Consider the following 27,718-nt stretch of genomic DNA (forward strand, 5'->3'; position numbering starts at 1 on the left):
CAAGTGGAGGAGTTCAAGTACCTAGGAGTCTTGTTAACGAGTGAGGGAAGAGTGGATCGAGAGATCGACAGGCGGATCGGTGTGGCGTCTTCAGTAATGCGGACGCTGTATCGATCCGTTGTGGTGAAGAAGGAGCTGAGCCGGAAGGCAAAGCTCTCAATTTACCGGTCGATCTACGTTCCCATCCTCACCTATGGTCATGAGCTTTGGGTTATGACCGAAAGGACAAGATCACGGGTGCAAGCGGCCGAAATGAGTTTCCTTCGCCGGGTGGCGGGGCTCTCCCTTAGAGATAGGGTGAGAAGCTCTGCCATCCGGGGGGAGCTCAAAGTAAAGCCGCTGCTCGGGCATCTGGTCAGGATGCCACCCGACCGCCTCCCTAGGGAGGTGTTTCGGGCACGTCCGACCGGTAGGAGGCCACGGGGAAGACCCAGGACACGTTGGAAAGACTATGTCTCCCGGCTGGCCTTGGAACACCTCGGGATCCCCCGGGAAGAGCTGGACGATGTGGCCGGGGAGAGGAAAGTCTGGGCTTCCCTACTTAGGCTGCTGCCCCCGCGACCCGACCTTGGATAAGCGGAAGAAGATGGATGGATGGATAGAGTATTTTTTAATCTATGTAGAGTAAACCAGCTCTAACAGTATAGTTAAAAGTCGGGTTTAAGTCATCCATGCAAGCAGTTTCAAATTCAACTCTACATTGTGTCAATTAGCAGTTGGCACTTTGATCCTAAATCTGGCTACTTTCCAAATCCTTATGGTGTCTTCACTCAATTAAACAATGCAGAATAAAACTGATTTAAATTCAAACAAAATTCAACAGACGAATGTTCGTTTGCAGTTCTAAATAAACATAGCATTTTTTTAAAATATACTCCCTTTTTATCGCTACTATCAGGCAATGACGTAATCTAGCGACTTCTCGCGACTTTTACAACAGCCAATGGCAACGCTCCTTACTGAAGAGGTGACGACACTGTTCAGCACCAGACGTCCTCCAAGCACCGCGTCACTATTTTCACCATGTGGAGCCAAATTCAAGTGAGTAAGGTTGATATTCCAATGCTTGTATTCTTGTTTCATTCGTGTTTCCTCACTAAGCGGGGTTTACAGTATGATTGATGTTTATTACGAACTTGTTGAAACATGTACTGTCGAGTGACATTGTTGGATGACATTCTCTTATTTCCCGGTTTTATGCTAGCAGTGCAGAAGCAATATTTATGTTTTCATTTAGTTAACTTTCACCCATATAACTAACTAATTGTGTATTTCCTGTGCTTGCTACTATGTGATGATTTTGCCACCTGTCTTATGGCATAGTTTAACAAGTAAATTATGTTTTTTTTAGTATGCTAATAATCGCTAATTAGCATGTATGCTAGGTGTGGGCTAGAACTTGGTCAGACCCCTTTAAATGTTTCACTCTTTGTCTCATTGTAGTCATTTGCTGTAATAAAAAATGCATTTAATTTGTCATTGATGTACACTCAGCATTCTGTCTTGACAGAAAAAAATCCTGGGTGACATATACAGTGTATTCGGAAAGTATTCACAGCGCTTCACTTTTTTTTTATTTTTTTTACATATATTATTATATTAGTCTTTTTCCAAAACGGAATAAGTTTATTTTTGTCCCCAAAATTCTACATACAATAACACATAATGACAACGTGAAAAGGTTTTTACAAAAATGTTTGCATTGTTAATTTAAAAATTTGATTTACACTTTGCTCAATACTTTGTTGTTGCACCTTTGGCAGAAATTACAGCCTCAAGTCTTTGTGAGTACCATGCCACAAGCTTGGCACACCTATCTTTGGGCAGTTTCGCCCATTTCTCTTTGCAGCATCTCTCAAACTACATCGGGTTGGCTAGAAAGTGTTGGTTTTCATCAAGGATGTCACTGTACATTGTTGCATTCATGTTTCCCTCTATCCTGACTAATCTCCCAAGTTCCTGCCGCTGAAAACCATCCCCACAGCATGATGCTGCCTCTACTATGCTTCACTGTAGGGATGGTATTGACTTGGTGATGAGCGGTGCCTGGTTTCTTCCAAACATGATGTCTGGCATTCACGCCAAAGATATGAATCCTTGTCTCATCAGACCAGATCATTTTGTTTCTCATGGTCTTCGAGTATTTCAGGTGCATTTTGGCAAACGTTTTACCAAGAAATGGCTTCCGTCTGGCCATGATAACATACATGCCTGATTGGTGGATTGCTGCAGGGATGGTTGCCCTTCTGGAAGGTTCTCCTCTCTTCACAGTGGAATGCTCCAGCCCTGACAGAAAGACCTTTGGGTTCTTGGTCACCTCCCTGACTAGACTCCGATGAATGCAGCAATGTATTATATATATTTTTTCTTCTGTTCTGGTGGTTTGTTTAATAATAGGATAAAGGGAGAATGGTAAAGAACCACAAGTCCTCATGTATACGACGGCTGAATGAACGCAGTAATGGTGCTTAAGGATGAAGGGGTAGCGATGAGGTCGGAATGTGGGGGGCAGTGATGATGAATGATTACAAACAAAGCCTTTTGAGCTGATAAAGTCGAGTCACAAAAGAAGTGGGTCACAGCCTGCTGGTCCACAGTCTCTTAGCTTCAGGGGCCAATTGGAGGTCGTGGGGGGTTTCCATGCCATTGATGGATAATGGGTGATTTCCTCTAAAATCATCAGAAGCCTACGTAATCCTCATTAGTCTAATGTGTTATGATGACCACAATTGAACAAAAACATGTAAACATAAACACAGTGTACACTAACAAATACATATTTACTGCAATTAAGGCACATTTTTAATTGTTTACTGCTACCTTATTGGCTTTTTGTTCAGGTATGAAGATGTGCTGCAGATTATTGTAGTCCATTATACATTAGTACCCTCACAAGAACTGTAGCTTACTATCTCGTAAAAAATATAATCAGCAGTTGCATAAACAAAAGGTCCTTAAACTGTATAGCATTTGAGATTATCATTTAGCTAAACTGTATTTGGGCCATTCAATCTGTGCCGTTCGCTTGTTGTAGTGTCAGGTTCAAACACTGATGACATCTATTAAACAGACGAGAAGCAAGGAATCATGCAGAGACAGAGTTCAATTTGGCTCAATGAGGAGACACGTGTTTTGGGCTGTATTCTAATTACAGATCCAAACTACGTTCTAAAAGTCCAGCCCGCGTGCTTCCTCTATTTATTTGGGAGGTCGCTGTTTACATCACTGAAGCTGTCGCTGAGGGAAGGGGGTAATCTCGACAACTACAGTTAGACACAATATATGATTATATATAAATGCAAATGTGTTGACGCTGGTGATATCGCCTTGTCTCTGCTCTGTCTACGTCACGGCGGTGTTCGGCCTTGGCAGTCAGCAGGCCGTTCCTGGACACAAACAATGATACCAGACTGTCTTGCAATCTTTTGGATTGCCAGTTTTGCACAGACAAAGAAAAATACCACTTCAGCACAATTGAGAATAATTATAGCAACGGCCCTTAAGCATAAAAGTTGTGTGATGATATAAACATAATTATTCTAACATGTAGCTCTTTGAAAATAAACAAAAAAATGCTGTTTTTCTGCTCTAAATCTGATGGTACACATGGAACTATACAATGTATTGGCACATCTCAGGTAATTTCATTTAGTTTCTTTACAAGGTTCTTACACCGAAGATGACTAATTTGAGTAACAGGGCTAGAGTGAATGTTTTAATAGAATTCGCAAATACATAACAAATGTCTATGATATTTAGGCAAAATAGCATGTTGATACTAGGCACATAACAACGATTCAACAAAATAATTCTAAATAAATAACATCAAAAAAATAATTCTATGGGCAATTATTGACCCATCGCCCTAGCTAGCGTACTGTCTAAGGCAGGGTTGTCAATCTCATTTTAGCTCAGTGGACACATTGAGGAAGATCTATTTCCAAGTGGGAAAATCATGGCATGATTACTTAAAAATAAAGACAACTTCACATCATTTTGTTTGTTTTACTTTGGCCCAAAATAGAACAAGCACATTCTGAAAATGTACAAATAAAAAATAATCCTCTTGACAAAGCACTCCAAGTTAGTTGAAAATTCTGAGGAAAAAAATTGGTGTACTTTCAAAAAGACAATGAACTCAGACTTTGTCTTTGTGTATCTACAAAGCCATCAAACTTTAAACCACAGCCTATCTTAGGAGTGAACAAAAACAATAATAAATAAATAAAAAGTCTTCTAGGCATTAAATACCTCATTTGTCATGTCCATGTAATAACCCTGTGCTAACTCAAACCATAAGAAACGGAGATAGAAACTATTCAAGAAGTTGAGTTACACTATGCGTTAATTTTTCTTTTTATTATAGACACATTTTGGGGCATTGAGGGTGCCTAAAAACAACGTGTTCGAAGCAGAAGATGTAAACGGCAGGTTTTTTCTGTTTCATTTGGGTTGAGGGGGAGGAGACGCTGCCACGCTTTACCTTGCACCACTTGCTTGGCACTGGTACAAACTGTCAGCTTGCCTAACTGAATTGCAATTGTGACAACCAGTGAACATATTTAGCACAGCAGTTTATTTCATTAAAAAATTCAGATCATTTTTGTACTTAGCAAACACATTTCGCGGGCTGTGGACTGTACAAAACCTGTTCCCAGGCCTGAACCGTTCCGCGGGCAGTACGTTTGACACTACTGGTCTAAGGTGCTAGGAAGTGTGATAATAGATAGATTTGGGGATCTTATTTGACAACCAATTTGGCTTTAAGAGCAAGCATAGTACCGATATGTTTATTTATGCTTTAAAAGAGCAATAGAAAAGTACAGGGGGCAGGGCTCAACAATTTTGGTAGGCTTTATTGATGCATCTAAGGCATTTGACAGAGTCAACCATCACAAACACTTCATCAAGCTGACGCAGAAGGGTGTTCCGGGTAGCATTATATGTATGCTGGCATATTGTTATGACAGGCATGTGCAGGGAGTATTTTATCACCTCCCCTCAGAGTTCACAATGGTGTACGACAGGGTGGGTTTCTATCACCAGGTCTGTTCAGCCTGTATATGGATGACCTGTCAAGGCAGTTGAGAGATCGTAGCACAGGGTGCGTAATGGGGAATACCTAAATTAACCGCTTTATGTATGCTGACGGTTTTGCCATTTGGCCCTTGTATGTATGGTAATGATATGGGCCCTGGAGCTAAGAGGGTTTATCCCCCAGACCTCCACAACCCCACCCCAATACACAACCAAAAACACAGTTTGAAATAAAAAAAAACCCATGTAAACCCGTGCATTAGTGCGGCCTTGTACACGGCCGCCCTCTGGGTGAGGTATAAGAAAGAGAATTTGCGCAAACTCCAGGTTGCATACAATGACTATCTCAGAATCCTGCCCAGGGGTAAAAGTGCCAGCAAGATTTTTTGTGATTTAGAGTTAAACACCTTCTACGCCACCTGAGAGAACTGATTCAATTTACAATTTTGTATAAGTAGACTGCTGAGGTCCCAGAATAGTCTTATTGTACAGTTGACTAATCCTGGGTGTAGTTCTGTTAGGTACTTGCTGCTCTTATCTATTAAATGCCTTTTACTGAATATGCACACACGCCTATTTTTAATATCCATCCATCCATCCATTTTCTACCGCTTGTCCCTTTTTAATATCATGTAATCTAATGCCTTTTATAGTGTATGTTTTGTTTTATGTACTGTATATGATTATATGTCTTTTTGGATGTTGGAGTCTGCAATGAAGTTTGTTGATGGTGATAATTTAGGTATCAACCGGACAGTTTACTAAATACATTTTTTTACAATTTAATTTTAGTCATACATTTTATTTTCTGGCGACAGAAATGTGCATCTTGTTTTTTTAAATGTTTACAGCTGCATAGAGACCAAATATTTGATGACTGCCCTGCTACAATATCAGAACCTTTTTTTAAACTGATTAAAAATTGGGAGGTTATAGACATTGAGTACACTTTGTCATTGTCCTTAGTTATCGTTAGACAAACCTTTAAACACTAAAAATAATCTAAATACTCTTTTATACAACAGTCTTTTCAAGCCTCCAAATGGCCATCATACTACTCCACCTGAGTGCAGCTGGGATAGGTTCCAGCACCCCCCGACCCCGAGACGGACAGGCTGTAGAAAATGGATGGATGGACTATACTGTACTGTATATTGTACAGTGTACAATATAGTTGCCATTGGGTGGCAGTGTTTCCACAGTTGCAGTATTGTTGCAGTTACTGTATGGTTGAGTGGGTCATGGTGGTCTTGGTTTAGTTTATTCCAAATGTGTTTAACAAAACTACATTAAGCATGTAAAGCAAATTATTGTAAGCTTCTTTGGAACACACCACTGCAAAATTATCAACTTTACCTTGGCTTCACTGTCCTATTTATTAGTATGTGACTGAGTACATACATTACTTTGGGCCCTTAAAGATTTAATCTCACCATTATTTTCCCTGGGTGAAATGACTGTACCATGCATGTCTTTTATGATTTTTAAAAATAAGAATTTTGTAAAAGTGTGTATTTACAGAATTTGGAATTTTGGATTCAAACAGTGTAAAATATATACCGTATTTTTCGGAGTATAAGTCGCTCTGGAGTATAAGTCGCACCGGCCGAAAATGCATAATATAGAAGGAATTTATAAGTCGCACTGGAGTATAAGTCCCATTTTTTTGGGAAATTTATTTGATAAAAGCCAACACCAAGAATAGACATTTGAAAGGCAATTTAAAATGTCTAAAGAATAGTGAACAACGGGCTGAATAAGTGTACGTTATATGACGCATAAATAACCAACTGAGAACGTGCCTGGTATGTTAACGTAACATATTATGGTAAGAGTCATTCAAATAACTATAACATATAGAACATGCTATACGTTTACCAAACAATCTGTCACTCCTAATCGCTAAATCCCATGAAATCTTATACGTCTAGTCTCTTATGTGAATGAGCTAAATAATATTATTTGATATTTTATGGTAATGTGTTAATAATTTCACACATAAGCCGCTCCTGAGTATAAGTCGCACTCCCGGCCAAACTATGAAAAAAACTGCGACTTATAGTCCGAAAAATACGGTATACACACAGGGCGATATGTGAACAATTGAAAATTATATAAATACAACAACATAGGACAATGTAACAATACCAACAAAATATTAGTTATTCCATTTTATTACATACCAGCAGGATACATTCAACAATGTAAAATACAGTAAACAAAAGAAAAAACTACTATTGTCTTTCATTCAAATCTTTTCAGACCCCAAAGCCTGAGGTGAGTTTTTGTCAAAAAGAAGTATATAAATCAATCAATCAATCAAAGTTTACTTACATAGCCCTTAATCACAATTAACTGTGGAGGGGTCAACATGTGCACTCGTATAGTTAGGAAGAGATGCCTCGTTAAGCGGGAAAAATTCATCTGGTTTTAGCCAGGTTTCGCTGAGACCAATGATGTTAAGATTGTTGTCTCTAATGACCTCATTAACTAATAACGTAGTGGTCTATATTTCTGGAGAGAGTGATGGCACGTTCCCGGTTAGGGTGAATGCCGTCTCTCCTGAGCAAGCCCGGGTTTCCCCAGAAAGAGGGCCGATTATCAATAAATGTTAGTCCCTGTTCTCTACAAAAACCAGCGATCCACTTGTTAAGCGAGACTAATCTGCTATACCTTACATCATTGCCTCTCGCAGGCAGGGGGCCAGAGACAAGTACTTGATGCCGGAACATCTTTCTAGCGAGATTACAAGCTATGCTCCTCTTTGTAATGTCTGACTGTCTCATTCTAGTGTCATTGGAGCCGACTTGTACAACTATGTTTGCATAGCTGGTGGTGCGATTAGCCTGTCGTACGTGTTTACTAGGCCTGTTGCGAGTCAGCTCCCTAAGACTAGCTTCATTGTCAGGTGCTCTGGCCCCTGACATGCTTTCTGTGCAGCACAACATTTAGGTATTTCGAATCGGGTTTAAGATTACGATGGACAGTCTAAATGATCCTGTATGTCTCCCCTTTCTGAGCATTTTCTAATGTCTAATTTCACGTCTGGCGATGGCTCTGATGCACTCTGTTCCTCAGAGAATAAAACACACTGCTCCAACCCAAGTTCTTTTGAATGACACATATGTTGAGTAAAAAGGACCTTGGAGACAGACTAGTACTTGGCCAAGTTTTACTAAAGCTTTAGGAGACCAGCCCTTACAACGCAACAATAGCGTCAGCAAGCGAGGTCTGAATTCAAACAAAAAGAGTCAGCTTATGTAGAAAGAAATGCAGCTACTACTTCAAAACGGATAAGAATCTGGCTGAAACAGCTCTGTGAGACGACAAACCGGAGCCCTTATGACAAAACAAAATAATTTACCAGCGGACATAAGAAGAAAAACCCAAAGAGTTCACTTGGGAAATGACTAGCTGCTTTAAACATGACTATGGATTAAGAAACATCACTTAAAAGTATCTCGGAGACATAATTGCCAAAAAGTTAAAGAAAAAGTACAAAAGGAATGTTGTCTTTCCTCAGTTACACTAGACTTGGCTACGTAGTCTTTCGCGGATCACATGCTTCTTAGACGAGGCTTGTATTTACGAACCTTAGTGGTTAGGTCGGATTTCAGTTCATAAGTAACATAAGAGTTGTAACACGTTTCGTCGCAACACGTTTCGTTTCATTGTAACATGCATCGTCGTAACACATTTCATTGTAACATGATATGTAACAGGATAGCTCATACGATGATACATCGTTGCACAATACGTCGTAACACGATATGTCATAACATGATACATCCTAACATGATACATCCTAACACAGTACATAAACTGAGGACATCCTTTAGTTGTATATTGTTATCACGGAAAAAGTGACCTCAGAGATTTTCGTACGCCTCAATTTTTGTGTGATTTGGTTTATCTGTGAAAATTTTGCCCCGGTTTTTAGTATACTTTCTTGGTTGTTGTACAGCCACACATGTCTCATAACAAACTAGTCAGTTTGAATTAAGTGCCCATACTAAGAATCCTATGCATTGGTGACTCAGATTTTTTGTTGTTGTTGAGTACGACGGCAAAATAATCCCACCTGAGGCAGAGGAAATTGTGAGTGCCAGTACTTTGATTTAAAAAAAGGTGACAAAAAAGGGCGGCATAGCTCAGTTGGTAGAGTGGCCGTGGCAGTAACTTGAGGGTTCCAGGTTCGATCCCCGCTTCCGCCATTCTAGTCACTGTCGTTGTGTCCTTGGGCAAGACACTTTACCCACCTGCTCCCAGTGCTATCTACACTGGTTTCACTATGTAAAGTGCTTTGAGTTACCAGAGGAAAGCGCTATATAAATATGGTTTACTTCACTTACTTTATTCAAGAAAGAACTCGTAGCAAAGTCTGAAGGTGGCATCTGCTCTCTGCTCCTTGTTGTTTTTTGCCAACGACAATCTTCAATAAAGGTAAAAGTTATGTTGAAACGTCTTGTTTCCATTTAGTTTATCATTTGTATGTATTTCACATTGTTTTTGTATGTAAAACTATAATTATTCTCTATTAAATGTGTTTTGGGTTCATATTTTTGGGTGACTGGAACAGATTAATTGTATTTGCATGATTTCTTATGGGAAATGTTTTGAATTATGAATGAAAACCTCTATTACCGTAATTTCTGGACCATAGGGCGCAGCGGATTATAATGCTCACTGCCGATGAGTGGGTCTAATCAGGTCTTTTTTCATACAAAAGTCCCACCGGATTATAAGGCGCATTAAAGGGGTCATACCATTTTCTTCTAAATGCAAAAGACCCCCTTGTGGTCTACATAACATGTAATGGTGGTTCTTTGGTCAAAATGTTGCATAGATGATGTTTTACAGATCATCTTCAAGCCGCTTTCTGACAGTCGCTTCAGGATGCGCCGTTTTGTGGGCGGTCTTATTTACGTGGCTCACCTTCGACAGCGTCTTCTCCCCGTCATCTTTGTTGTAGCGGTGTAGCGTGCAAGGACGGGAGGGGAAGAAGTGTCAAAAGATGGAGCTAACTGTTTTAATGACATTCAGACTTTACTTCAATCAATAACGGAGCAGCATCTCCTCATCCGTGGCTCACTAGTGCAACGACAACGCCGGACATGTGTCCTGTGAAAAAACGTCCGACGGATCTCTTTGATAACTAAAGTTCCGTGGGTGAATAATGTAAACTCACTACACCGGTATGTTTTAGTGTTTTCATAGAGAGTTTACTGACAGATATAAGTAAGAACTTTACACTACTTTATATTAGAAATGCCCCATAACAAGAAGGTAGAGAAAAAGAAGACGCTTATCAACTACGTCGTCATCACGGACTACAATGGCGGATGTGCGCAAATTTTCAGGACTTATGCAGATCCCAAAAACAGATCAGCAGGTACCAGAAGGAAAGAAAAGTTGCTTTTGCATAATATTGTAAAACAAAACGCCAGATATGTCTGCTAATGGTTGCCATTTTGCGGTCCTTATACACACACCATAGTAATACTTGTGTCTCTGACTACGGTAGCCGTAATGGGCCGACAATCCATCAAGCGGTGCGGCTTCAAAGTCGTACTAAAACATTTTGAAAGATTTTTGAGCGCCGTGTGTAATGTTCTTTATTTTCAATGGAACAATTAAAGTTTTGGTGTTGTTTACTGCCGTCATATTGCAGTCTACACGTATCTCTTATGTGTGACTACCATCTACTGGTCACACTTATCATTACACCATGTACCAAATAAAATTGCTTCGAGGTGGGTAAGCACAACCAGAATTCTTCCATACATTAGGCGCACCGTGTTATAAGGCGCATTGTCGATTTTTGAGAAAATGAAAGGATTTCAAGTGCGCTTTATAGTCCGAAAAATACGGTAGTTTTTGCTATTGTTTAGTTATTTTGCACCATTATTACAATGCAATAGTATGTAATAAAATGTAATCATTGTATTATTTTGCTGATATTGTCATATAATCATGATAAATAGGTAGATAGTACTTTATTGATTCCTTCAGGAGAGTTCCCTCAGGAAAATTAACCCTTGTGTAATGTTCATATTGTTGTTACTCAGCCAGCGCTTGTGGGTCTGATGGACCCGTTGCATTTTGTGGCTTTTAATGCCTCACAATCAAACACCTTTATGTTAAAATACTGAACAGATGTTTATTGGGATAAGGTAAACATCTGAACAGATGTTTATTGGGATAAGGTAAACATCTGTTCAGTATTTTAACATAAAAGTGTTTGATTGTGAGGCATTAAAAGCCACAGAATGCAACGGGTCCATCAGACCCAAAAGCGCCATTTTCAATGGAACATCTAAAGTTTTGGTATTTACTGCCGTCATATTGCAGTCTTCACGTATCTCTTATGTGTGACTACCATCTACTGGTCACACTTATCATTACACCATGTACCAAATAAAATTGCTTCGAGGTGGGTAAGCACAACCAGAATTCTTCCATACATTAGGCGCACCGTGTTATAAGGCGCGTTGTCGATTTTTGAGAAAATGAAAGGATTTCAAGTGCGCTTTATAGTCCGAAAAATACGGTAGTTTTTGCTATTGTTTAGTTATTTTGCACCATTATTACAATGCAATAGTATGTAATAAAATGTAATAATTGTATTATTTTGCTGATATTGTCATATAATCATGATAAATAGATAGATAGTACTTTATTGATTCCTTCAGGAGAGTTCCCTCAGGAAAATTAACCCTTGTGTAATGTTCATATTGTTGTTACTCAGCCAGCGCTTGTGGGTCTGATGGACCCGTTGCATTTTGTGGCTTTTAATGCCTTACAATCAAACACCTTTATGTTAAAATACTGAACAGATGTTTATTGGGATAAGGTAAACATCTGAACAGATGTTTATTGGGATAAGGTAAACATCTGTTCAGTATTTTAACATAAAAGTGTTTGATTGTGAGGCATTAAAAGCCACAGAATGCAACGGGTCCATCAGACCCACAAGCGCCATTTTCAATGAAACATCTAAAGTTTTAGTGTTTACTGCCGTCATATTGCAGTCTACACGTATCTCTTATGTGTGACTACCATCTACTGGTCACACTTATCATTACACCATGTACCAAATAAAATTGCTTCAAGGTGGGTAAGCACAACCAGAATTCTTCCATACATTAGGCGCACCGTGTTATAAGGCGCATTGTCGATTTTTGAGAAAATTAAAGGATTTCAAGTGCGCTTTATAGTCCGAAAAATACGGTAGTTTTTGCTATTGTTTAGTTATTTTGCACCATTATTACAATGCAATAGTATGTAATAAAATGTAATAATTGTATTATTTTGCTGATATTGTCATATAATCATGATAAATAGATAGATAGTACTTTATTGATTCCTTCAGGAGAGTTCCCTCAGGAAAATTAACCCTTGTGTAATGTTCATATTGTTGTTACTCAGCCAGCGTTTGTGGGTCTGATGGACCCGTTGCATTTTGTGGCTTTTAATGCCTCACAATCAAACACTTTTATGTTAAAATACTGAACAGATGTTTACCTTATCCCAATAAACATCTGTTCAGTATTTTAACATAAAGGTGTTTGTTTGTGAGGCATTAAAAGCCACAAAATGCAACGGGTCCATCAGACCCACAAACGCTGGCTGAGTAACAACAATATGAACGTTGAACGGAAAATTCCTCTGCCAGTTTCTGCATCCCACAGGGATTCTTCTTTTGTGTTTCTGCACCTGTGGTTCCCACACACGATTGCAACATTGTTTGTCAACACTGTCTGCTTTCATTTTCTCACACATTTGACCCTCTGATGTTCTGTTTACCTACACTCTGTCCTCCTCCTGTCTAGGCCTGCTGTGTGGGTGTGTGGGTGTGTGTGGTACACACAACATCCATTTCCACACTTCTATTAGCCCCGGGTCCACTCCCAGACATCTTATATGTAATAGAAATGTGTAGGAGGGTGTATAGTGTGTGGTCATTAAATATGTATTCTGATATATGTTCTTCACAGAAAATGAGCCAAAGTCAGTGAGTCTCAGTTTGAAAAATGAATTAATTGCATCATTTTTCTTTTAATAAAAAATGAAAACGGGTCCCACAGACCCGAACACCACACAAGGGTTAAACAATAAATTATAGGCGAAATCCCAGAATCATCCAATGATCTTGCAAAATGTCCAGTAAAAAGGGAACAATACTGGTCCCTGTATTTACTTGGTACAGGATCGATGGCTAAATTGCGGAATCCCCCCCCGAGCAACTACTGAGAGCTGGCGGCTGGTTGCGTTTCAAGCTGCATGCATAAATGAGATGAGTGACATCTGCTGCAGCATGGAGACCAAGCAAAGACTTGAGAAGAAGTGGGTGGGTGAGAGAGAGTGATCACAGATCTGCTACATCTCCTCTCCTCCTCTCCATCTCTCAGGAAGCAGCAGCAGTCGCAGGTCGTGCTCGCTCTCTTCTCTGCTCTTCATCTCTCTCCCCTGGAAGGATGACACCCACAAATTTGACGAAGCAGCGAAGCTCTCAGTCTGGCTGGTGGCTCCTCACCGACACCCCACATGAATGCGCGTACCGGACCAGGAGGTGCCGTATTTAAGGAAAAGGAGTAAGTGCTGAGCTTTTTTTTTTCTTCTTTTTTTCTTACTGCTCATTATATGAAGCTCAGAAGTCTTGTTTTGCATGCCAGTGCAGTATGTAGGATGTGGCTGACTGACAGCTCACATCGTGTTGTTGTGCAGTAGCACTATTATGTGGTCTGAAGATCCTGAAGATCACAACACAGATGCAGCATTTACTGCCTCCACACAGTCAGGTTTATTTTGCAGTACATTCATCTGTGGAAGTTGATGTGGACTCTTCATCTAAGTTGAAAAGAGTCAGTCAGTCATGCCATTGCATGCATCAAACTGTGGTTGTCTATGGTAACAGCAGCATTTTCAAGGCTACTGGAACGCTACAAAAGAAGCGTGCAGTTTATCTGCTGCTTACATATTAAAGTACCAGTATGATTTTTTTTTAAAGCCGTCTTAGGAAGAATATTAGTTACAATGATGATAAAAACATGACATATCAAACATGCTAATTTGACTGAATCATGAAGGTATGTCTAACTTGTCTTTTTATTGTCCCACTACATTCTAAAAGAATGAAAGAGAAAAGAAAGAAAAAGTTTAAATGTTGATACCAACAGTGTTGGGTTAGTTACTGAAAACCAGTAACTAGTTACAGTTAGTAGTTACTTTATTTCAAAACTAACTCAGTTACTTACACCAAAAAGTAATGCGTTACTGTGAAAAGTAACAAATTAGTTACCGTATTTTTCGGAGTATAAGTCGCACCTGCCGGAAATGCATAATAAAGAAGGAAAAAAACATATATAAGTCGCACTGGAGTATAAGTCGCATTTTTTGGGGAAATTTATTTGATAAAACCCAACACCAAGAATAGACATTTAAAAGGCAATTTAAAATAATTAAAGAATAGTGAACAACAGGCTGAATAAGTGTACGTTATATGAGGCATAAATAACCAACTGAGAACGTGCCTGGTATGTTAACGTAACATATTATGGCTAAAAGGGCAAATAACGATAACATATAGAACATGCTATACGTTTACCAAACAATCTGTCACTCCTAATCGCTAAATCCCATGAAATCTTATACGTCTAGTCTCTTACGGGAATGAGCTAAATAATATTATTTGATATTTTACGGTAATGTGTTAATAATTTCACACATAAGTCGCTCCTGAGTATAAGTCGCACCCCCGGCCAAACTATGAAAAAAAACTGCGACTTATAGTCCGAAAAATACAGTACTTCTTTTTTTTTTTTTTTTTAAATTTAAGGCTCCCATTAATGCCCTTTTAGCCTTCATTTCAGTACTGTTATTGCACTGGAGAATAATACAATCTGTTGATCAACTTGACATGCATTTGCATCACTGAACTCTGCTAAGCAATGTGGTCTACATACAACACACAAAGACCAAGATATGTTTCAAAGGGCCAATTTATTTTGGGCCAGAACAAATTGACAAAACTATTTTAAATAGCTGCAACATAACATACGTACATAAGTAACAAACCGCATAATAACAACATGTCACAACATGGCTGTAAACCTGGCTTCGCTCAAGGAAGGCACACATGACATGATTATATGTCAGGTCACTATATACCTCACACATACTGCTATACACACGCCTAACCAGGCGTTTTTCTCTCTCAAGGAATTGTGAAATAAAATCATGTCTTCATGAGATCAACACTGTACTGAAGCCCAGAACACTCTACGCATTTCCCCAGTTTTAGTTTAGAGAAAAGGAAAGATTGGCCTGGCCCACTACGATCCCTCTTTATGTTTGTGAACTTTACAGTCTATACATTTAGAGTGATGTGATAATCAAACACTCTAGAAGTCTAGAATGAAAAAGTATATAAGAGAAATGACAGAGTGTGTGTACCTTCAGTGATGAATGATGAGCAGAGGCAGAGTTTTGAGTGTTTTCTTTAGCTTGCTTTCCATGTTTATGTACTCACTGTCCACTGTGTCCAGCTGCTTGAAAGCGGGTGACTCCACTGTAGAAATAGCCTGCATGTCTTCTAGCACACACTCTGCAATGGCTCTATCAATGTTGTCCTGGCTAGCAGTCCCTCTGTTAAAATCCAGCCGCTTTGTGTCTCTCTTTACTAGCTTCATCGAAGCATGTTGCTTTTGTAGTTGTTTCAGCAGATTTGAATTGCTGTTTTGCTCAGTAGATAGGATCTTTGATCCAAGACACAAGTTACATTTAACTAAAATGTTGTTTTCTTTGTGCTCGACATAAAAAAAAGTAGTGAGAATATCTCCATGTTAAGAAACTCTGCTTCGGGTCCGCCATGATGTCATGTTAGTAAACACAGACACGCCCCAGCCCCCCCCCCCTAACGTAGAATAACGCAGTAATGCATCATGTAGTAACGGTAACTGAGTTACTGAATATAAAAAATAACGCGTTAGACTACTAGTTACCGCCGAAAATAACGGTGTTACAGTAACGTGTTACTTTGTAACGCGTTAGTCCCAACACTGGATACCAATAACCTCGACAGTCAATTTAGGGCCTGAAGCAAAATGTTATTTGCCCTCACCACCAGTCAAACATCACCAGCTCCTCCATATTTTCATGAATAAATGTCCACAATTTAGCTATTATTTCAATGTTCTTGTCTGGCGTTAGACACCTTCTGCTTTATTACGGACTAGCAGTTATACGCTCTATTAACTTGCCAAGTTGGCTACAGGGTCGTCATGTTTTTGATGATTGCTTTCTTTAATTCGATGACTTTCATCCACTCCTTCTTCGCAGCACTCTCTTTCACTCTCACTTTCTTCCTTTTAATGTTTGGAAAACAAAGTTATGTCGATCTCTAGCTATAGGCTTATGCTAGCAATTGAGACTGGATGTTTTGGTAGCATCTTAAGGGGGTTAATTCTGACAATCGCCAACAAGCAGTGGGGAGGCTCCTAACTCCAATTTATCCTCGCAATTTAATGCACAACAATAAGCCGGGGACAACTTGTTAATTGGGGTACACGTCAGTTGTGTTACCACAGTACTTATTCCTTTCATTGGTACAAATATCATTTCTTTACTTTTAAAAACCACTTGCTTTATTTACACCTACTCAGTAGCAAAGATACTATATGTATATTTCCACATGTACAGTAAGCATCAACGTTTCCCCTTTATGTTTATGTCAAAACCTACCATTTAGACTTGCAAAGACAATGTTTTTTGGGGATATACCTTTTTCCAGCAAGCCTCTTGAAGGGGAACTGCACATTTTTTTTCTATTGCCTATCACAATCTTTATCAAAGACAAGACAACAGATGTATTTATTTAATGCATTGTAAATATTAAATAAATACAATCAAAAGTCTGCTTACAATGGAGCCATGAGGGAGCTGCTCTATTCTGCCTATAAAGCCCTTAAAATCCTCCAAACAACTCCATTAAGGTTTTATAAGTATATATGTAATGTATGAAACAGGCGCATTTATAATAACATTTAATATTTATATATTTTGATCACTTTAAGCATACGCAGCGCATTAATAAAAAAAAAACGCATCTTAATGTTCGCTTTTTTTTTCTCAACATCACAGATCACTGCTTACTGCAGACTTAATGAGAGCCAACAAACATGATAAAACATCACTAACTGTACAATGTCTGCTGTCATTAGAATGCCGACTGCTGGGATGTTCATATATTCCCATTTAGATGAAGAATGACTCGTTTTCCAAGTGAACCAAGCATCTTTTTGTGTTGTTCTCGCCATATCCGGGTCAAAATTGGCTGTCGAAGTGTACCAATTTGTCATATGTCCTTGTCCTTCTAGTTTCCAGGTGAGAGGCATGATTTATGATCTAGTCTAGAATAAAGTTTGACGAGCAAGAAAACCAGGAAGCAGCTTACTACTCCATTATGTCCAAATAGGCACGCAAGCTCGCGATCACAGCGCCGCTATAAATAGTGTCTGCGTTAGACTTAGACTTAGACAAACTTTAATGATCCACAAGGGAAATTGTTCCACACAGTAGCTCAGTTACAAATGATGGAAAAGATAGAAAGTACAATGCAGGTATAAAATAGACTAAAAGCAATATAAAACAGTGTTTCCCATAAACTGCCAAGATACCTGTGGCGGTGGGGGCGTGGCTATGGGCGTGGTCACCATGACATCATCGAGTAATTTGCATAATTTACTACAATATGATTTTCTCTAAAAAGGCTAAAAAAATTTATACTTACTAATTAATAACAGTTTTGTTTTAAACGCCCATCCATCCATTTTACAATATAATTACAACACTTTATGTACATATTTATATACAGATTTGAACAATAAGTTATTCACTGAAATATATTTATTAATTGTGGTTCTTACAAAAAATATATCTTATAAAAATATAAAAGCTAAAATGTCTCTTAAAGCTCTGCCCCTTTAATTAGTGCATACTAAATAATTTAACTTTAGCCTACTACTACAACCATATTATTTACCAGCAACATAAAGTGAAACAGAGGCAGAGGTGTCCTGCCACAGTCAGTAACAAATAAACAGAAAACAGTAGTGGTGGTAGATAGACACAAAGCTTCATCAAACATCTGATCCACTGAACAAAGAGCTCCAAAAATCTTGATCCTACACTTCTCTTTTGTAAAGTAAATCTGAACAGCCGATATGGGCATCTACATCAACTGTATGATTTGCCTGAGAAGCTGGACTGAACCAAAAAAAAATTAAAAAAATTTAAATAAATAAATAAAAAATATTTGTGGCGGCCTTAATTCTTTCGTGGCGGGCCGCCACAATTAAATGAATGTTTGAGAAACACTGTAAAATATAACATATATACGTAATATTTACATAATATATGTACAATATAGGATATATACTGATATGTTATGTTTGTATCATATATACAATATATAACAATTACCATGTACAATATTACAGTATATGCAACAGCTGCAGCATAAAATAGAGAGTAAATCCAGCAGAAAATAGACATTATAAACAAAGAGAAGTAGCTAACATAGAAGGTGTCAGGTAATAGACATCATCTATTGCGGTATGGCGAGTGATTATACACCTGGATGGAGTGCGGAATGAAGGAGTTCTTGAATCGAACACTGTGGGAACGAAGCTAAAGCAGCCTGTTGGAGTATGAACTACGCTGTCCCTCACTTGTCTGGCGGAGTGGGTGGGCGGGATTGTCCATGATGGCGAGCAGTTTGTCCAGTGTCTTCCTGTCCCTCACTGACACAAACGCCTCCAACTGTGTGCCAATAGTTTGGCCGGCTTTCCGGATCAGTTTGTCAATCCGGTTTAAGTCCCTATTGCTGGTGCTGTGCTGCTCCCCCAACAAACCACTGCAAAGTACAGGGCACTGGCCACAACAGACTGATAAAAGATCTCCAACAGCCAAGGACCTAAGCTTCCTCAGGAAAAAGTTAGCGCTTATAATTACGATATCACTAATATTCAAGTCACAAAATGTAAATGGTGTATTGTTGGCGGTTTTTGGATGTTTTTTATTGGGTTTTATGGGCGTAATTAAGGACCTCCCGTTGGTTCCGCTGTAAGCCGACTTTTATTTATGAGTTAGAATGCATTATACATCCATCCTAATGTCTTTTTATAAACATTGTGAACAATAAGCTAAATTCCCCAAAAAAAGTGCAGCTCCTCTTTTAGCCCAGAGCTGAAGAGCTAAACAATCGAGAAAACATAGCCCGGAGTTTAACACAATTACCATAACCATGTAGCTATTTTTTCATGAATATCCAGGCTAGCGGCCCGGGGATACTGCACATTTAGTTTTTGATTTGATACCAAGTAATACAAGGCCAGTCAGTGGTGGTTTTAGACATTGGCCCCATGCGTAATTGTCCATGACAAGGCCCCCCCCAGCCACAAAAAATGTACTGATTGCACCATGAAGTGTTTTTGTGGCTTGTCAATCAGTACATGTATATGTGGATATATGCAGGCTATTAGCGCCCCTGTGTTGTGTTAAGATCATTGACTGATTTTGTAATTTTGCATTTAATCATGAATAATCAGAATAAAACACAGGGGATTTAAAAAAAAATATAAATACAACAATGTAAAAATATCAACAAAAAGTAATTATCCCACTGTAATTCCCTTACAATATATACATATAACATTAAAATAATGTAACAATAACACCAAAAAAACATCACAAATACAAATGCTTGCTAAATTGTTAATAAGTGAAAAATAATAATGTTATTATACTAGTATCTGATACTTATACTTCCTGTACTGCACTAATTTCAAGTACATTGTGACTTTTACCTTTGCAGTCGATCCAGCAAAACTCAGGGATGCAAAGCCTTTGTCTTCTTCTCTTCTGCTCCTCCTCATCTCTGACTCACACATTATTCAATCCACCAAAAAGATCTGCTCCGCTGAGGCTATGGTGTACCTTTCTGTGCTTTTGTGTGCGCAATCCTATTAATAAATCATTTATGTCGGAGCAACATCCCATGCACTGCAGCATACATTACATAATGCCGCGCAAAAGTAAACAAGCAATTGGTCTCCTTCATCAGTCGTTTTTAAGAAGAAATGTGATTAGACGTGCCAAACAATCTAAGATGTTATCAAAGATTGTAACAGCAATTGCGTAGTAATTAGTTACACTGCTTTTGGATATACAGTAAACTCTTGTTTACCCTTTGGTTGCCTAACCTTGAATTTCTGCGAATTAAAGTAGGAATGTGATTCATATGGCCCCATTTGTCGCAGTTTACCTGACACGTGAAACGTGATAAATGGGGCGTGCACTATTCGCTTTAGCTGCAAGGCGGCGGTAGAGTTTTTTTTATTTTTTTTATTTTTTTTGTCCTGTCCAGCTTCTCAGGCAAATCATATAGTTGATGTAGATGCCCATATCCGCTGTTCAGATTTACTTTACAAAAGAGAAGTGTGGGATACTTCTCTTGTTGCCTTATTTGTATTTGACTTTTATTAAATGTATTTATATTATAATTTGGTGCAGCCGGGCCGGAGCAGGAGGGGATAGAAAGAGAAAAAAAGGAAGACAGAGGGGGAAATTGTGGGGACAAGAGGGGGATAAGACAGAGAGACAAAAACAACTACAGCAAACACAACAATAACAACAACAACAACAATAGAGCAACATCAGCAAATATGATAAGTAAAAATATGATGGTAAAAGTGATAGCAAAGAAGCAGTTAGCGAGATAAATAATACAGAAATGACAGAAATACAAATACCAATAGAAATAGCGCTATTGATAATGAACAATACCAATAATTTACCTCTATTATCAACAATACAGTTGTTCAAATGCAACAATACAAATACGTAACAATAACTAGAGATACAAAAGAATGCAGAAAAATGGAGGGGAAGAAAGAGAAGCAACCTATATTAACCTTGTAGATTGTTATAGTAACAGTAGGTAAAACTTTGTCAGTGTGCCATGTGTTATCCAGTTTACCCTAGAGTAGAGTATTGAATTGTTTAAATTTGTTATGAAAGTGGCGCTTTCCATCATTTTTACAACTTTCGAAATATATTTTTTATATTAAGAAAGCCCTCGAGATATTAAATTGCACTCTTTAGTTAGATTTACACTCATTTAATCCAACAAAGTAATGTAGCTTGAGGCTGTGCCAATCAGTGGCCATGATACCGAAAAGCACGCTCTGAATGGTTTGGTCTCATGGAGTGGCCATTATTACTGTAGTATTGATATGTTTAGTTCCTTTAGCCATTTTCATCTTGAGAATGCTTCATTTAGGCCAAAACTACACAGGATATGCTAATTCCGGGATATGGTGAAAGTCGCAATCTCTGAAGCGTGATGTGGCGAGGGACAAACTGCACTGTGGTATTTAGAAGAGTACCTTTTGAATTTCTTGCAGAATATTCTCTATTTAGCTTACCAGGATATTTTGGAAAATTCGTGAGCTGGAAGTAGGGTTGGACGTACTGTTTGAGTTGACACCAAGTAATATATTGACCACATCTATACTGATACCGATTTTTTATTTATTTAATGATTTTGCCTTTAATTTCTTAATTGTTATCAGAAACAAACCAAATGATTCCCCCCCCCCGCCCCCCCCAAACAACCTTGTTTTTGAAATACTGTTAAATATGTATTATGTTGTATGAGGCTCCAAAACAGAGCCCAATGGGACACCCTTATTACTGGCTTTAATTGTTGGCAGCATGTTATTAATCTTTACATGTTGCACACGGTCACTATGGAATGATTTTATCCACTTAAATGCACTGAGATAAATTATTAACTCTGATATTTCGAGAGTACAACTGTGTGCTGACGTGTTTCACACCCTTACGAAGGTCTAAACCAGTGGTGGCCACACTTTTTCTGCAAGCGAGCTACTTTTCAATTGACCAAGTGGAGGGGATCTAACTCATTCATATATATAATTTATATTTATTTATAAAAAAAGAGGTTTTTGTTAAAGGTGTTTAATGATAATGCAAGCATGTTTAACACATATAGATGCCTTTCTTTCATGAAGACAAGAATATAAGTTGGTGTATGACCTGTGTCAGGTTCAAACACTGATGACATCTATTAAACAGGACAAGAGGCAAATAATTAAACAGAGACAGAATTAAATTTGGACTCAATATTGAGGAGAGTCGTCTGTACACTGTACCCTTGGACAGGATCTCAGCACGCTCTGCCAAAAGATTGCACGCCTCCTTCTTTTATTGTGGACCCTCCCCGACCACAAAGGTCGCAAAACGTTCACAGAAAAGGTCGTAAACAATTCACAGAAAAGGTCAGTTCAAAAAGAGTCCGTAAAATAGTTCAAAAAGAGGTCCATAAAATAGTTCAAAAAGATTTCCTAAAATACTTCAAAAAGAGGTCCATAAAATAGTTAAAAAAGAGTTTGTCTGGAAATTAGGCAGATCCTGCCATCTCTCCGCTTTGAAGTCCTTGGGTTAGAACAATATCTTTCTGTTGATTACCGTACATGAGAGAAAACAGAAACACCTTCATCTTGCTTTCCCCCTACACAGTGGAGTTTTACGAGCCTTACTCTTGGTAGGTGTCAAAGACCGCTGTTGTCTTCTCACCAGACCCTCAATGAAACACAAAGTTTTTGTGATAATTTAGAAACAATTATTCTAACAACCTGATTCTGATGACTTGCATTGATTGGAATCAGACAGTAGTGATGATAACGTCCACATTTTTAAATGGAGGAGAAAAAAAGTCCTCCTTTCTGTCCAATACCACATGAAAGTGTTTGGTTTTTGCCATCTTATTTGTCTTTGGTTAATTGATTGAGACTTTTATTAGTAGGTTGCACAGTGAAGTACATATTCCGTACAATTGACCACTAAATGGTAACACCCGAATAAGTTTTTCAACTTGTTTAAGTCGGGGTCCACTTAAATTGATAAATTGTCCAGCTTCCTTACTCCTTTTTATACACTGTACAAAAAAATACGTTGGCGGCAAACTCCGTAGCTTGCCAGCTTGTGTGCGCTAGCTTTCTGAGACTCTTATTTTGTTAGCACAGTCAGGATGAAGCAACACTTTTATTGTGAAGACAGGAACTGTGCAGGCGGTGTTTAGAGTTTTGACGGCAGGTACGGCGCGAAACTCTGTTGAAATAAAAAGTGTTTCTCGCCTTCTTGTTGGTCGTTTTTTCTTAATAATGATCTGGCATCAGCCAGCATCATCTCACAAGACCCTCTGGTGCCGTGAATGTCAATCAAGTGACGAAAGTGACATTTTGGGGAAGATTGATGATCGCTAATTTTTAGGTCTATTTCTTTAATACCTGGCTGGCGATGGACTGACACACCCTCCGCCATCGACCGCTTGCTCACCATCCACGTAATGGGCACCCTTGGTCTACAAAGTGTCTAACAAATGGGATGTGTCTCTGCATCACAAACCCTCATCCTTCATCCCAGCATGAGACTTTGAACTGTTTCTAAATTTTTAACTGACTTTCATCTTACTGACTGTTCTAAAGATACATTTTTGTATCTGATCCTTTTTATATATTTTACCTTTATTTTTTTAAAATCTTTTTTAGTCTGGTTTTATTGTATGTTTACTTGTTTGTGGTGGTCAGCTCTTTGTTTTTCAACTGTAGTAGTTTTTAGAGGGCTTTATAAATAAAGTTGGCTATGGTATGGTATTTACTAGAGATGTCTGACAGTGGCTTTTTTGCCGATATCCGATATTCCGATATTGTCCAACTATTAATTGCCGATTCCGATATCAACCGATACCGATATATACAGTCGTGGAATTAACACATTATTATGCCTAATTTTGTTGTGATGGCCCGCTGGATGCATTAAACAATGTAACAAGGTTTTCCAAAATAAATCAACTCAAGTTATGGAAAAAAAATGCCAACATGGCACTGCCATATTTATTATTGAAGTCACAAAGTGCATTATTTTTTTTTAACATGCCTCAAAACAGCAGCTTGGAATTTAGGACATGCTCTCCCTGAGAAAGCATGAGGAGGTTGAGGGTGGGGTGGGGGGTAGGGGGTAGTGAGGGGTGTATATTGTAGCGTCCCGGAAGAGTTAGTGCTGCAAGGGGTTCTGGGTATTTGTTCTGTTGTGTTTGTTGTGTTACGGTGCGGATGTTCTCCCGAAATGTGTTTTTTATTCTTGTTTGGTGTGGGTTCACAGTGTGCCGCATATTTGTAACAGTGTTAAAGTTGTTTATACGTCCACCCTCAGTATGACCTGTATGGCTGTTGATCAAGTATGCCTTGCATTCACTTGTGTGTGTGAAAAGCCGTAGATATTATGTGATTGGGCCGGCACGCAAAGGCAGTGCCTTTAAGGTTTATTGGCGCTTTGTACTTCTCCCTATGTCCGTGTACCACTCCGTACAGCGGTGTTTTAAAGTCAGACATTTTACTTTTTGAAACCGATACCGATAATTTCCGATATCACATTTTAAAGCATTTATTGGCCGATAGTATCGGCTGTCCGATATTATCGGACATCTCTAGTATTTACATTGACTGCGGTTACATGGGCATTTCCAAACGTTTTTGCTCCCCTGCTGTTCAGTTTTCCCTCGGAGGTCAGTTTTCCAATTGTTAGGTTTACGGTTGATAGAGATGTCGATTAGTGATGATAATCTCTCATTGTTTCTCATTGACTTTAAATTATTCACTTTGTGTGAGCAGTATGGAGAGGTGCCAGAATCCTGCCTGTAGAGGGCGCCCATCTGACACACATACCCTGACCTGATAAACAAATGAGCCATTAGCACAGTGGTTCTTAACCTGGGTTCGATCGAACCCTAGGGGTTCGGTGAGTCAGACTCAGGGGTTCGGCGGAGGTCAAGACACACCCAACTCATCGTGTAAATAAAAACTTCTCCCTATCGGGCGTATTATGGATACGGCAACAGCAGAAGTCACACTGATATGCAGGTGTGTAATTTGTTGTGAGTTTATGCACTGTGTTGGTTTTGTTCTTTGAACAAGATGATGTTCATGCACGGTTCATTTTGTGCACCAGTAATAAAACATGGTAACACTTTAGTATGGGGAGCATATTCACCATTAATTACTTGCTTATTAACATGCAAATTAGTAACATATTGGCTCTTAACTAGTCATTAAGTACCGTATTTTTCGGAGTATAAGTCGCACCGGCCGAAAATGCATAATAAAGAAGGAAAAAAACATATATAAGTCGCACTGGAGTATAAGTCGCATTTTTTGGAGAAATTTATTTGATAAAACCCGACACCAAGAATAGACATTTGACAGGCAATTTAAAATAAATAAAGAATAGTGAACAACACGCTGAATATTGTACGTTATATGAGGCGTAAATAACCAACTGAGAACGTGCCTGGTATGTTAACGTAACATATTATGGTAAGAGTCATTCAAATAACTATAACATATAGAACATGCTATACGATCCAATACTGATACTACCCTTTGTTGGTATTTGAATGTTTGAGCGCTAGTAGAAAGAACAACGCCATCAATAATAGTCATCTGCAATAAAAAAAAAGCCTTTTGTCGAGTTAAAAAAATGCTACACCGGACCTCCTCCACCACTTACTGTAAAACTACAAAAAAAGAATCCACATTTATATAACGAGGCCCTGACAGCTTTAGAAGGTTACTTCACATTATTCATGAGTTTCTTGTGGTGTATTCTTTAGCTGCAAAGTGTGTAGCTTTGACACAGATGCTATTGCCTGAGATCTTGCAGACCACGTGTCGGTTATATCCCGCTGATCACAGACGGCCAGCAAAGACGGAACACATGCACGAAAAGAACACAGTCAAAAACAGAAAGTGTAGCAGCCAGCATTGGAACACATACTGTACAGTATCAATCCTCTACTCCAATATGAGCATGTACCTGTACAGTATCAATCCTCTACTCCAATATGAGCATGTACCTGTACAGTATCAATCCTCTACTCCAATATGAGCATGATACTGTACAGTATCAATCCTCTACTCCAATATGAGCATGATACTGTACAGTATCAATCCTCTACTCCAATATGGGCATGATACTGTACAGTATCAATCCTCTACTCCAATATGAGCATGATGCTGTACAGTATTAATCCTCTACTCCAATATGAGCATGATACTGTACAGTATCAATCCTCTACTCCAATATGAGCATGATACTGTACAGTATCAATCCTCTACTCCAATATGAGCATGATACTGTACAGTATCAATCCTCTACTCCAATATGAGCATGATGCTGTAAGTGGGTAGGCGAGTCTTTGCTTTTAATATTCCATCCATCATTCCTCCGCCTTCCTCCTTATCACGCATCCTACTAAAAATATCCAGCGGTGGTGAAAAACACTGTTATGTGAACATGAGCGAGTTATTTATAGCTTCTCTGAGCTTTTCTGGGCACAAGGCGCTTGTGTTTTGTTTCGTCAGCTCAATAAGGATTTCCTGCAGCGCACTTTCCAACTGCTGCAACTCGAATGGGGGAATCATATTTGGTACGCTTTACCCCGTACAGAGGCATCAAAAGCCCCAAGTTTTTGGTTAGTTTTACGTTAACAGAAGACGACAATATTAGATAAAATATAGAAAAAATATATGATTAAGGTTATAAATGTATTTGTATGTCATTGAGTAAAATAAGTCAAATGTGATGTTATTCTCAATAGGTTGCATCTACAGTATCTTCGGATGCATTTTGGTCCACTCCTTTTTAAAGACACTCTCCAAGTTCTGTAGGCTGTTGCTTGGCAACTCCAAGTTTCCACTCCCTCCACAGATTTTCAATAGGATTCAGGTCCAGAGTCTGGCTAGGCCACGCCAAGATCTTATTTCTTCTTCTTGAGCCGCGCTTCTGTTGCTTTGGATGTATGTTTTAGGTCAGTGGTCCCCAACCTTTTTGTAACTGCGGACTGGTCAACGCTTGAAAATTTGTCCCACGGATCGGGGGGTGGGGGGTGAGTGTTATGGTATTTAAAAAAAAATTTTTTTTGTCATAAAAAAATACAATCATGTGTGCTTACGGACTGTATCACTGCAGACTGTATTGATATATATTGATATATAATGTAGGAACCAGAAATATTAATAACAGAAAGAAACAACCCTTTAGTGTGAAGGAGTGTAAATGGGGGAGGGAGGTTTTTTTGGGTTGGTGCACTAATTGTAAGTGTATCTTGTGTTTTTTATGTTGTTTTAATAAAAATTTAAAAAAACATTTTTAAAAAAACATTTAATTTCTTGTGCGGCCCGGTACCAATTGATCCACGGACCGGTACCGGGCCACGGACCAGTACCGGGCCACGGCCCGGTGGTTGGGGACCACTGCTTTAGGTCATTGTCATGCTTTTATGTGTTCTGGCTGGCACCAGCAGGTTTTTTTTGGTTTGTTTTTTTCAAAGTATTTTTATTGTCAGTTTTCTTAATACAAAAATATACACATATAATAAAGTAAAAAAATAAAATATGAAAATAAAAATAATAAATACTAATGAATGAAAAAGTTTTTACACAGATTATAACATGTAAAAACAAGATCAATACAAAGAGGCTTAACACATCAGTTGAATGTCCACTTTCATCAATCACATCAAGTATGCCAAAACATA

The 27,718-nt window shown here is 38.7% G+C and overlaps 1 protein-coding gene across 5 annotated transcripts in view; it reads left to right on the forward strand.

The window, feature by feature from the left end:
• The first annotated feature begins 936 nt into the window (after positions 1-936).
• LOC133652599 (citron rho-interacting kinase) overlaps positions 937-27,718 on the forward strand; it is a 156,223-nt gene continuing 129,441 nt past the window's right edge. For 4 of the 5 annotated variants that reach the window (XM_062051535.1, XM_062051532.1, XM_062051537.1 and 1 more), the window contains exons 1-2: positions 940-1,041; positions 13,449-13,631. The gene's annotated coding sequence lies outside the window, so the exon portion shown is untranslated. Of the gene's footprint in view, positions 1,042-13,448; positions 13,632-27,718 lie in introns of all 5 variants that reach the window. The other variant, XM_062051534.1, reaches the window with a different exon arrangement.

This window comes from Entelurus aequoreus, linkage group LG06 (assembly GCF_033978785.1).
Source record: "Entelurus aequoreus isolate RoL-2023_Sb linkage group LG06, RoL_Eaeq_v1.1, whole genome shotgun sequence".
Lineage (NCBI taxonomy): Eukaryota > Metazoa > Chordata > Actinopteri > Syngnathiformes > Syngnathidae > Entelurus > Entelurus aequoreus.